The sequence below is a fragment of the Bos indicus x Bos taurus genome, chromosome 27 (assembly GCF_003369695.1).
Source record: "Bos indicus x Bos taurus breed Angus x Brahman F1 hybrid chromosome 27, Bos_hybrid_MaternalHap_v2.0, whole genome shotgun sequence".
Lineage (NCBI taxonomy): Eukaryota > Metazoa > Chordata > Mammalia > Artiodactyla > Bovidae > Bos > Bos indicus x Bos taurus.
The window spans coordinates 27,302,405-27,316,397 of NC_040102.1; the positions used below are offsets into that span (position 1 = coordinate 27,302,405).

General features: G+C 36.4%; 1 protein-coding gene across 6 annotated transcripts in view; it reads left to right on the plus strand.

Moving 5' to 3' along the window:
• NRG1 (neuregulin 1) overlaps positions 1-13,993 on the plus strand; it is a 1,152,455-nt gene that overhangs the window by 298,362 nt on the left and 840,100 nt on the right. The window lies entirely within an intron of this gene.

Below are 13,993 nucleotides of genomic sequence, written 5' to 3' on the forward strand. Positions count from 1 at the left end.
ATTTTCCTTGAGTTCCAAAGCTCTGTCAGGATGGAAGAGAATGTGGTTTCTTTAGCAAAAATTGCAGATCTAGGAAGAAAGCTTGTCAAGATGCAACAGTGTATCAGTTCAGTTCAGTTCAGTTCAGTCCAGTCGCTCAGTCCTGTCGACTCTTTGTGACCCCATGAATCGCAGCACACCAGGCCTCCCTGTCCATCACCATCTCCCGGAGTTCACTCAAACTCACATCCATTGAGTTGGTGATGCCATCCAGCCATCTCATCCTCTGTCGTCCCCTTTTCCTCCCGCCCCCAATCCCTCCCAGCATCAGAGTCTTTTCCAGTGAGTCAACTCTTCGCATGAGGTGGTCAAAGTACTGGAGTTTCAGCTTTAGCATCATTCCTTCCAAAGAACACCCAGGGCTGATCTCCTTCAGAATGGACTGGTTGGATCTCCCTGCAGTCCAAGGGACTCTCAAGAGTCTTCTCCAACACCACAGTGCATGATACTGGATGCTTGGGGCTGGTGCACTGGGATGACCCAGAGGGATGGTATGGGGAGGGAGGAGGGGGGAGGGTTCAGGATGGGGAACACGTGTGGCGGATTCATGTTGATATATGGCAAAACCAATACCATATCGTAAAGTTAAAAAATAAAATAAAATAAATAAATAAAAAAAATAATAAAAGCATCAATTATTTGGTGCTCAGCCTGTATGGCAGCCCACTAATTTGAATTCTGGCAAAATCATCACTCATTTGATTTCTCAGTACGTATTTGGCCAAATTGGCTATGACCTTTCCACCGATGTGACTTTTCTCACCAAATAGGAATCTTATTGAAAGGGGATGTCCTTCTTAGAGGAAGAGATTCTGCCATTCAGAAGCTTCTATGTTGGTTCATGTAGATAGATAACTCCTTTGCAACTTTTTAGCTACTATGATTCAGACATAATTAAATTCCATTTACTATACAAAACTCCAGTAAACACGATTAACATTATTATATGCCATTTTTTCTCTCAGTTTTGCAACAAGTTTTATTTTTTAAAATCCTGTGCTGCTTTTGGGAGTCACCCTAAAAAAACTTTGAATTTCCAAATACGTTTTCTGACCGATATTTTGAAGATGACAGCTGCAAGAGTTTTCAACATTTGAGAGAATATGTATGTGATTTTGGAAGGTTAGTAGATGTAGCAACCTACAGCTTCTGCCAGATATGAGATATGTAGGTTCTATTGCAGTTTGAGTATTAGTCCACTGTAGGTCAGCTAATGGTACTGGGTATGTGAAGGGAAAGATTATTGAATATCTGAGACAATTGTTAGATTTTAAGGCAACCACACACAGGCTTGCATTCACTTTTATGAAAATGTTAATAGCTAATAAAATTACTTGAAAATAAGACTAGTTTATTCCAATCAGGGTACTTATGACTTCATCAAATAATTTTATTTTCTGGATTTTTTAAAGCATGAATTATCATTTAGGTGATGGACAAAATGTCTCAGAGCTTTATTTCCCATGGCAGTTTGATTATTTGGCCAAAAACTAGTTAGAATTTTAGCATAATGCAATATATTTAATTGCCTGACTGACGACAGTTTCTTTTTGGCATTGTTTGCTCTTTTCAAAGGTCATCATATGGTATAAATTATGAAATGTCCACAATTATCAGTTATTTATATATTAATAATTTCTTGAGACTGTTTTTCATAATTTATTGAATTTCCAAATCACTCATTTTATTCAGACTGTTCCATTTATGGAATGGCTTAAAGTCACTTAGAAATTGAGTATATGATATTTTAAATTATTGTTACAGCATTGTAATACCTGCTGTTCATCTGGAGGCTGGTGATTCCAAAACTCTGTTTTTAGTTAATTTTAATTAAAAACACTTCTACTGAAAATACTGCTCAATACCCAAATAATTGCTTACATTGCCTATAGTTATTTTTGCTAAGGGCAAGATAGCTGAGACCATAAATTATGATGGCAGGCACATGGTTTGCTGACAGAACTATATGAAATATTGTTTTCATCCTCACGTCAGCTCCGGTGCATTCATCTCTACATTAATTCCTTGGGGGATCTTGTGTAAGTTATAGTCTTGAAAAACATCCCCATCACACTGAGCTCTGTCAACTTATCTTATCCTTACTGACCGCATTATTCCTCTGAAAGAACAGATAGAAACTGAGTTATGCTTTAACTTCACTTGGGTAAACTGTGCCAAAATAGTTACAGAGAACCTAAATATTAATAACTGTGCACCATTTTTGTTTAAACTGGGTATTTCACAATCTTCCACCTGCAGTTTTGCAAGGTAGTTATAAAAAGTACACAGAATACATCTCTATAAATATAGGCTCACTTTATGTCCTTTACAAGCTGTTTCCTAGATTCTTGATCCAAGAAAGCCATTAGTATCAATGACATGATTGATGGCGTAGGTTATAACGGTTAGCAGTTCACTAGAGATGACATATTTTGCCGGGTTAATTTACGCATTTTCTTAATATATTTATTATGCACACATTTCTAATATTATGGGTTTTGATAGCAACTTAATACTCCCTTTTATTGTAAAAAAATTTTTTTTAGGAACACATTACATGGTAAGGATGTTTTTAGTGCACATTTCTTAAATGTATGGTCCTTAATACTGACATATTCTGACATTGAAGCTTTATTTTTCTCTCTTTAAGCACATTTCGTGGGAAATTGAAGTATCCAAGGAGACAGGAGGGCGTTGATCATTCATTTCTTCCAGCAGTTTTGATATCTCCAAGTAGAAAATAGCACATGAGATAGAATAATTTGGCTATATTGTCTAAAAGTATATTCTTATGGAAAATTGCATAATAGGCCCAGTATATTTTAGTCTGTTTGTATTTGTATTTTGTTTTTTGTGCTATATAGTAGGTCCTTATTGGTTATCCATTTTAAATATAGCTGTGTATACAACTCCATTCCAATATTTTAGTCTATTTTTAAAATTCTTGGGTAAATATTTGTGATATTTGAAGAAGGGCAATGTATTTAAGCTGTGGTTTCTTTGAGTATTTCATTTTAATTTTACTCTTCAACCAAATACAATGAAGAAAGAATGGGGGCTATCATTCTTTAAAATATTTTTTCTTCAATTTATCATTGAAATACTGGATTTAGAAGTCAGCTATCTTTTGTATGTGATTCTATTTTAAAAACATGCTTGTGTATTTTATAATAATGGCAATTTATGAATGTGCTTTGAGGAAATCCTGTTGCAAATAGGTTTTAAAAAAGTAGCTCTTAAAATTAGACACATAAGAAAAGATTACACAATTAATAATATAAGAAAATTCAGAAGACACATGTATGACTTTGGGGTACTCTGATTCTATACCTTAATTTGCAGTGCTGTCTGGCCAACAGTAAGCATCTTTGTGGTACAAGACACTCAAGGACTAGGGAGATGAGTAAGATAGTTTTCTTGTTTTCAATGAGCTTATACTTCAGTAGAAGCAAGATAAATATGAGTCCATAAAATACAAACAGGGATAACACAGTGTTTTATAAGCAATATGAAGTTCGATGAGGTAGAGAAGGAAAAAAATGTGGTTTGAAATGGAGAACTTTTTTATGTGGATATGTGTTTTCTATGAGATATATATAAAAGAAGATGCAGAAACCTACAGTCTTTTACGCATGCCACTTGCTAGAATGGGGGAAACTATTGCCATTAAATACATGTTCCTAATTGTTTTCAATTGAGCTAAATATGTCTTTATTAAAACTAACTTAATAAAATATTTCAATGATCAAATGTTTTAGAAACATTGCAGAGATGTTGAAAGAAAAAAAAAGGGAGGTTGTCACATGACCTGGTATTTTGTTTTTATTTTGCTTACTGAAGTTGAGAAGAATCACGATGCTTGTGCTCTTTCAAAATATGTCAATATTTTGAATTTTACTGTCACTGCTTGGAAACTCTTTTGTCCTTTAAATTAAAAAAGGCATGCATATGTTCTAAATAAATGGTAAAGACTGTTTTAGGCCCATATATTTTAATCTTGAAAGGAATAATTGACAGATATTTTATAGAAATAAATAATCATTATTAATGAATGTATGGTATCTTTCATTCAATAGAATCAAAATCCAAAACACATGGAGTTGTCTGCCGTTGCTTTGTTGCCAAAAATTGTGTTGTGACTGATGGAACCTGGTTGATTCTGAATGACTCCAAATGGTTCTTCCGATGTACTCTGGGCCCATCTGGCTCCTAAGAAGCCTTATGTTGCCGTGGCTATGATCCCAGACTCTGGCGACAGACTGCCTGGGTTCAAATCCAGGCTCTCCTCCTTACTATCTTTATGACCTTGGGTGAGCTGCTTTGCCTGCTTTCCATCTGTAAAATGCTGAATATTATAGTACGTAGGCCTGTGGGGAAGATATTCTAAGATAATACATGTAAAAGTCAGTCATTATAGAGTTTGGCAAGCTTTAAGGACTCAATTATTGACCATTTAAAAATAGGCTGTATAGGTTCCTTTGTCTGTGGAATTCTCCAGGCAAGAATACTGGAGTGGGTAGCCATTCCCTTCTCCAGGGGATCTTCTTGACCCAGAGATGGAACCCAGGTCTCCTGCATTGCAGATTCTTTACCGTCAGAGCCACCAGGGAAGCCTATAGAGAGATAGATAGGTTTAAAAACCATATACTTGAAAGTTTCTCTCCCACAACATTGCAAAAGCTCGTCTCAGAGTTTTTTTTTAATACATGGTCAAAGTATAAGACAGTCTGATCCTGCTATACATTTACAGGATAATTTTTAAATAATTACAGGGGATCAAATTATGTGGAATTTTCTGCTACAAAATTGTTATGTATAATACCTCCCCACTGAGGCATACAGTAATGATTCCTAACTACCATTATTAATATTGCTTTCCTATTCTTTGTGAAATACATCAATTCTAAAAATACAGAGACATACTTAATTTAAGCCCAAATCTCACTTTTCCTGAAAGTCACCGCAGTATAATGTATAACAAATCAAATTTGCCCAGCTTACAATGTCTGTGGGCCAGAGTGATGGGAAGGGTCAGCTGTGGTCTCCACTGTGTTGCCGTAGTGACTGGTGCCAGCTCATTGAACACCCCAGCTGACTCTTAAACCCAGCCCGTAGGATTCCGGGGAGGATCTTTCTCAAGATCACACACAGGGCATGTGGTAAAAGTCCCAAAGGGCAGAAATTGCTCGTACATATCTCTTTTCATATGGAAAAAAAAAAGGGTCTTGGTTATTTTAATTTTGGCAACAGGAAGAACATGCTAGCTAGTCCCTTGACATCAAAAACAATCCTTCCTTCTGACCTCTGTGCCGATCTGCGGACTGGAGTCTCTGCAGAATTGAGGATTAATGATACTGAGAGAAGCTCTCTGAAATATGAAATATAGGCTTGGTCATTAGCTCATTTTGCATGCTGTGAAAACTATATTTGGCGTCATTAACAGCTGCTTGTACAAAGTGTTCAGCACTAAAATATGATTGGTGAACCCTCAGAATTTTATTTTGTAGTATTGCAGGCAATTATGGAGATGTTGATAGATCAATTTCCATAGCATCTAAACCCTAAACTGAGAAATAAAGTGGCTTGTAATACGCATGTCCCTTCTATTTGAGACTTGGCTAATTTTCTTGGTTTTTAATTTTTTTCTCTATAAGGGAAAAGAAAACTCTTAGTTGATGTTTCCCTGAGTACACATCATGATCACTTACCATTTCTTCAGTGAGTCAAGCTGCAGTCTGTTTTCAGAATATTTCCAAGGAAATGCAAGCCCCAGAATTTCAGTGCTGATTAGAAAAAAAGCATTTAAATAACGTCTTGACAAAAGCTACCTAAATCAGGGGCAGGTGAGCCTGGCAGAGTGAGAATAGGAAGCTTACCTTCAAAAGGTTATTTTATTTATAATCACTTTGTCATAGCTTTGGTGGTTGTTATGCCAGACATTGTGGTCAATAACCAGAGACAATGAAATGAGCGATGTTACTGTTAGAAAATCTCAGGGGACTCAATATGTTTTTTAAGCTAGGCAATCAGCCAGTGGTGTGCTAAGTGATTGACAGCCAACCCTCCAAAAAGGAAAGAAAGAAGAAAATATAGATAGGTGAATCTTACACCTATCTCACCATAGAAATCAGTACTGTGGTGAACTATATGCCACACAGTCACTGATATGCTAGTGCCAGTATTAGAATAAAAACTAAAACTTGTAAAACTTTAGAACCTAATGATTTGTGCTGTGACCAATATGTGGAAATGATAAGCCCGAACAACAAAGAGGGAAGATGCTGGGTTGTGCTATTGGTTAGAGGTTAAGTGGCTAACTGGACTAGGTAGGAGTAAAGAGACCAAGTCCTAGTCCAGATTTCCAATCATTATCTAGAAGAACTGTGGACGGTTCACTCGGTATTTCAACACTTATTCAAACAGGTTTCAGATATGTCCTGTGTATTAGGTATTGGGAGACATGAAGGTAAACAAGAAGCTATTCTGCCTTGAAAGAGCTTGGAGCTCAGTGGGAAAGAGAAAAGCAGGTAATAGTAACAGAGTATCGAAAAAGAAGTTGGAGAATCCCTTGGACTGCAGGGAGATCAACCAGTCAATCCTAAAAGAAATCAGTCCTAAATATTCATTGGAAGGACTAATGCTGAAGCCGAAGCTCCAATACTTTGGCCACTTGAAGCGAAGAACTGACTCATTTGAAAAGACCCTCAGGCTGGGAAAGATTGAAGGCGGGAGGAGAAGGGACCGACAGAGGATGAGACGGTTGAATGGCATCACTGACTCAGTGGACATGAGTTTGAGTAAGCTGCAGGAGTTGGTGATGGACAGGGAAGCCTGGCGTGCTGAAGTCCATGGGTTGCAAAGAGTCGGACACGACTGAACTGAACTGAATAACAGAGTGAGATAAAGACTAGGCTAGAGCTGAGAAAACACGTGGGAAGGAAGTGGAACCTGGTCTTGCTGAGCCTGGGAAGGTTTCTAGGAAGAGATGACTGTGTGCTGAGCATAGAAGAGTTGACAGAAAGGAGACGAGCAAAGAGGTCTGAGATGAGAAGCATCTTTGGTGCACTCCAGATCTCAGGTTTCAGTATTTCACCATTAAGCATTGTGATTGTCATAGGCTTTCTTTCCTTTTGCTAAGAAACCCTTCCTCATGTTAAGAACAATTTTAATTCATTCCAGATTTTCTAAGTTTTTAAATCATAAAAAAGTGTTTGATATTTCTCTCTACGTAGAAATGTATGTTTTTCCTTTATCCTTTTAATGAGGCGAATTAGAGTGATATATTTTCAAATATAACTTCATTTTTCACATTTCCAACATTATTTTTCTGGAAAACATATATACACACACATATAATTACAATTAAATATGTGTGTGTGTGCATCCGTGAGTGCATGTGTGTGAGTTCTGAGTCTATGTTAATGAAAGAAACTGTCCTGTAATTTCTTTCTTAGAATATTCTTGTTGGGTTTTGATATCAGGGTTATAATAGCCACATAAAATACATTAGAAAGTGGTTCCCTTTTCCCCCTCTTTCTTGGAGGAAGGTTCTTTCTCTTTTTTTGTTAAGAGTTTTCATATAACATTACTATAATTTCTTCCTTACCTATTTGGGAGAATTCCCCAGTGAAACCATCTTTCCTTTAATTTCCACTGTGGAAGTGTTTTAAATTCCTGGTTCTGTTCATTCAAAAGTTTTAGGATTCTTCAAATTTTCCATTCTTCTGATGTTGGTTTTAATTTGGGTTTTTTTCAAGGAATTTATTTATCCATTTTATACACATTGTCAAATGTGTTGGTCTAATGTTCTCTTTTTGATGTCTGTGGGAACTCTAATTATATATCTGTTTTGTTTTTACACTTGATCATCTGTGCTGTAATTTTTTTACTTAATCAGGCTTGTGAGATATTTTTTACTTAAAATAGTCCTTTTGAAGAACAAGTTGCTGGCTTTATTTTCTGTTTTACTGATTCATGCTCTTTATTTTTTCCCATTTTTACTGTATTTGGGTTTGTTTTTTCCATCCTTTTTACTTCTTGTGTTGGAAGCTTAGATTATTTACATTTAGTCTTCCTTCTTTCCTAATATATGCCTGCATAAAATTGTGCATTTCTCTCTAGAGTCTTAGCTAAATTCCCCAAGTTTTAATATGAGTATTTTCAACATCTTTACATCAAAGTTATTCCCTAACTTTCAAGTTCATGGACTTTTTTTTACCCATAGATTTTTTTGTGTGTTGCTTAATTTCAAACATTTGGAGATTTTGTAGTTGTGTTTCTATACTTGAGTTCTAGCTTTTTCCACAATGAGCATAGCACATATATTGTGTGACTTCAGTGCTTTGAAAGTTGAGAATTGTATTGCTCACTGTGTGGTATAGTTTTGATAAATATTCAATGTACACATGTGAGTAACATGTATTTTGCTTAAGTGTAGTGCATCATAAATGCTAATTAAAGCAAGTTTGTAAAATATGCTAGTCAAATGTTGTATAAGCTTACGGAGTTTTGTTTTTGACTGTTCTGTCAACTGTAAGGAGATGTATGCTAGTATCTCTAACTTTGTGGATTTACCAGTTTATAATTTAAAGCTATATTATTGGCATACAAATATCAAGAATGTTTATGTCTTTCTGGAGGTATGACTCTTATCATTATGGATTTTAAAAATTTATCCCTAGTAATTCTTTGAATTACTAATTTGTTATTAGTAAACCAATAATTAGTCCTTCAAATTAGATTAATCAATCCTTTTAAATTGGATGTAGTTACTGATATGTGATACACATACTCTGCTTAGATTTAGTAGCATTTCTTGACTTTATGATTTGATGTCTTCTGTCATGGTTTGAAAACTGGCCAATATATACTCAAATATTTCTTCTGTTTCCAAATCTTTCTCTTCATTCATTTTGTGACTCTAATCACTTGTATATTACTATCTCACATAATGCCTTTATTTTCTTTTCTTCTAGAGTTCATTTTTTTTCTTTCCATTCTTCAGTCAGGATATTTTTTTCTTCATGCTTTCTTTTTCATTAGCCTTCTTCTATGTCAATTCTGTAGTTAAACCTATCCACTGAGCTTTAAATTTCAATTATTATAACTTTCAGTTCTACAATTGCCATTTTGTTCTTTTTCATTGACTTCAGTTCTCTGCTGAAATTCTCCATCTTGTCATCTGTTTTATTAAATATATTAATGACATTTATTTTCATGTTTATACATAACTGCTGTATTTAAACCATTTGGTAGGTCCATTTCTGTTCTCTTTTGTCCTGGTTTCTTTTTTATCCAGACATTTGATCTTGTCTGTCGTGTGCTTGGTAATTTTGGGTTGGGTATTGATGACCATGGTATATGAAAGTGAAAGTATTAGTTGCTCAGTTATATCTGATTCTTTGCAACTCCGTGGACTATAGCCAGCCAGACTCCTCTGTTCATGGCATTCTCCAGGCAAGAATACTGGAGTGGGTAGCCATTCCCTTCCCCAGGAGATCATCCTGACCCAGGAATTGAACCCAGGTCTCCTGCATTGTAGGTGGATTCGTTATCTGAGCCACCATGGTTGGACATTGAGCATTGTGTATAAAAACATTTTTAAGGCTTTGGATGATGACATATTATCTCCCTATACATAGGAGCTCTTATTACTTAGAGTGAATTTGCTTAATAAATTCACTTAATAAATAAATTTGCATAATAAAACAATCATACTGAAGGCACATGAGTTTTTTTTTTTTTAAATGTGTTTGTGGGAAAAAAGGAAGGGTGCAGGATGGAGCTTAATTCTAGAGGAGGAATACTTTACAAGAGGGTGTGAAATGAGGCATCTACCTAGGTAAGAAGAGAGTGATTAGGCTACTGGAAAAATAGTCTTAGTGTCCAGAAATCCAGGGCTCAGAAACAAAAGGCTGCTGCTGGAAGCTGGCAAGGATAGTAGAGGAGCCACAGAAGAAGACACCAAGGATGAAGGTGTTCTTGGTCTTCCTCCTCGGAGCCTAATCTTTCCAAACTTTTAAGTTACTAATACTGAAAACCCTGGGGCATTTTGCAGCTTGAAATAATGGCATGATAATGTTACGTGTCTGTAGCAAAGAGCAAGCTCCCCTTACAAACTTAGCAGGATTTGGTTGTGGACAAAAAACAGAATAGCATTTTAGGCTCTACTGAAGAGGAATATCCGTTTAGGGAGCTTTCCTAGTATTTGTTAAATTCCACTTCAAAGTGCTGTTGACTACTCTGCAGACAGTCAAGTGTGGTTCTGAGTCTGAGACAAGCAAAGAGAATGTTGTAGAGAATTTAGGTCCTTGGAAAATAGAGCAAAGTTGCTTTTATCCCTCAGATGCAATGAAGGTCTGTCTTTTCTTATTTACAGGGACTGCCCTCCGTTTTTGAAAGTTCATTATAATGTAAATGGTATTTTTATATTAAAAAAATGAAAATGGAATAGAATAAGAAAGGAGTACCTGTAATTCTTTCTCTGTAACCATGTTTATCCCTTAACAATTTCATCTCCTTTTTATATATTTTTCTATGAGGCTGGATCATTTATCATTTGGGTTTTTGTGTATTGCTTCAAAATTTGTACTTAAATTATGTGCAATGGTTTTCATGTTATTGTAAACCCTTGGTATAGACATAATTATATAAAGGTATATACATAACGTTTTCTAATCAAACCTGTACTTTTTTAGGTGGATATTTAACTGTTTCCATATTACTGGATTTATTTTCTGTCATAAATAACATTCCTTGTAGAAAATATTTTTTAAATGGCTATAAATTGTCAAGCTAAGACAGTCAACTTCCTGTTATCCTATCACTACTCCTGATAATGCACCTAAATTTTTCTTTACTGTGTTTCATTCCCTTCCTTCTTATTTCTAAAAACTGTCTTATATACATATATTATTCTTTTTACCATTCCTACCTGTTGATCGTCTCATTATTATTTATAGGCCTGTCCGGTAAGGAAGATATAGTCATCTCATATACCCCATGCCTCTCTGTGACCTGACTGTAAATATTTCATTGCTTATATCTTTCCCAGCAAAGCATCTCTCTAGAATCTGTTTCTCTCTTGTTAGTGTGCCTTCAACCCTGTGTAGCTGCCTGGGATGGATTGCTCTCCAGGTTTGTTAGGACAGATGTGTAGACTTGGAAAGTAACAAATGATGCAGGGTGGAGGTTCCTGTCTAGTTTGGAGCTTGTGAACACGATTCTTTTGAGTCTGATCAGTGACATAAAGATCCTAATTTCATAGTCCAAAGAGGTGCTATGACTCCAGTTAACTGGTTAACTTTTAACTGGTTAAAGGCGGTAAAGGTTTGAAAGACAACGATAAGCCTTTACTTTTTAATTTGTTGATTATCTGTTATCTACCTATGTTGACTAGCTAGTGTTAAAGGCATTCTTTTGACTTTTTAACAGCTGTGAATCTTACTGAGGCCTAGAAATGCCAGCAAGTGGTACAGTTTCCAGCACTCCCTAGATGATTGTTCATTGATTTGAATTTCACATCAATACGATCCTATGGCAAAGTAATTCACAGTGGCTTTAGGTGTCCATTGCTTCTTCCTTTGTTTACCTTGATTAACTGCCTTTGGTGATTATTTTTTGATTGTTGTTTTCTAAACAACTTTATTGAAGAACTACAAACAGCTAGATCTTCTAAACCCTTAAGTCAGAATCTGGGATGAGTGGATGTTAGTTAAGGGGATGAAGTGATATTGATGTTTTGAGGCAAAGCAACTGAGAAATCAGGATCTGTTTTAGAGCCAACTTGTGTAACCTTTTATAATTGCCTCAATTTTTCTGAAATGTAATGTTGTCTTAAGTTTACAGCAATGATAGCAAGAAACTACCACTGCCTTTTTTTTTTTTTTAGGGTATCCTGCTGGCTCATTTTATAAAATTCCAACCACAGTAGATATGAATGAATAATCACTTGTTACAATTGCTCTTTTCCAAATGTTCCTTTGCTTTGAATGCCATATCTGAATATTAGATAGTTTCTCCAGATGTTATGGGCTCATCTTTCCTTCTGGTGAATGTGATTGTTGGTTCCTGTCTATGTTTCTCGGGATTTGTATTATTTCTCTGTCTTCGGTAAGGTTTTTTTTTTTTTAATAAATGCTAGATGTTTTAGAGTTTGGATTCAATTCAGATAGAAGGCTTTTCCCACAGACTCTTGCTCATCCACTTCCTCCCTTGAGAATGGTGAAAAACAGCCCTCTCTCCCATCCCCTGATAGGGTGAGGGCTACTATTATCTTTTCTCTCCTAATAGTCAATATATTGAGTATACTGACTCCCTCATCTAAACCTTGGGTAAAGAGGAAAGCAGTGATTGCTTTTAATTGGATGATTGCTACCCTATGCTTCCCTTTGGTGGGATCCCCAAAAAGACAAATGACCTTTTAGACTGCTGCTACTGTTGCTAAGTCGCTTCAGTTGTGTCTGACTCTGCGCAACCCCAGAGACGGCAGCCCACCAGGCTCCCCCGTCCCCGGGATTCTTCAGGCAAGAACACTGGAGTGGGTTGCCATTTCCTTCTCCAATGCATGAAAGTGAAAAGTGAAAGTGAAGTCGCTCAGTCGTGTCCGACTCCTAGCGACCCCACGGACTGCAGCCCACCAGGCTCCTCCGTCCATGGGATTTTCCAGGCAAGAGTACTGGAGTGGGGTGCCGTTGCCTTCTCTGCCTTTGGACTAAAGGTCCCAAAGAAAAGGACTAAAAAAGCCTATAATGAAGGCTTTAACCTTTGATAACCAATACATCATAATACGACTTTTAGCCCTGTTACCTGCTAAACGTGTGATTTGAGCAAGCTGTTTAACTCATCAGCACCTTATATTCCTAACCTATGAAATTCCTGTGGTCAGTGTTAGGATAAATAAGAGTAAGTAGGTTATTATTTTGTTATGAAAGTCACACGTAATATTTGTCCCAAAGAGCTTAGCATAGTGTTGGCGCATATTCTGTACTTAATACATATTAGCTGAAGAAATAAGCACAAAAATACTCCCAAGAGAATGTTGTACTTCAATTTATGAAAAATTATATTTGTTATGTCTCCAGAATTCTTAGTGCTTTTGCTTTTACCCCATAAAGTTGCTGTAGAGAGGAAGTGGTCCCTGTTCCTACCATAGATATGAGAGGATGTTCTATCAGTGGAGTCTGAGGTTAGCCTGAGTCCTGTCATCTGCTCAGTTACTTTAGTAAAAGCTTAGATCGTCACTGTACTAATTCCTTTATCACTCTGAGTGGCCACGCACCATCAGTGTGTCATGTGAATGCCCCTGCTCTAAAAGCAAGTCCCCCAAACAGGGAGTGATGGCCAGAACTGTCATTCTGAGTCAGGGAAGGCTTCAGACCAGAAGAAATGAAGCATTCTATACCTGCAGCTGAATGGGTCATCTGAAAAGGTGGACACCTGAAAAGGAAGGTTTGAGTTTTTCCCTCATCTTGCCAACTTTTTAGGGAAAGTCTTTTGGTAACTCCTTTCTCATCCATTCATTCAAGTTTACTAGTCACGACACGTGCTGCAAATCACCAGTTCCTGGGTCTCAAGTTAAATGTGATTTGTAAATAATATTGGCATATTCCACTGTGAGAAACCCTTGATCTTGTATCCTTTCAGTGTTTTTCATTTAACACATTTTATTTAGAGAGATTTGGAAGTATACATTTAAGGCAAGTGTCTGGTGCATTTAATAGATTTATAGAGCCAGCTGCCTGACAGTGGTGTCAAAAGAAGAACCCATACTTTGGATGATGCTAGTAGAGAACCAAGCCAAGTCGTTGCATAGTTCTGCTTTTCCTTTGAGATCACCTTGTTCCAAGATTCTAAGTGAGTTGAAATGTTCCTGTTTTGAAGTATTTCACTAAAGGTTGCTTTTACAAAATCTTCAAGAGTGACATAGATTGGTCTTACGTTTTCTCTGGTTTGA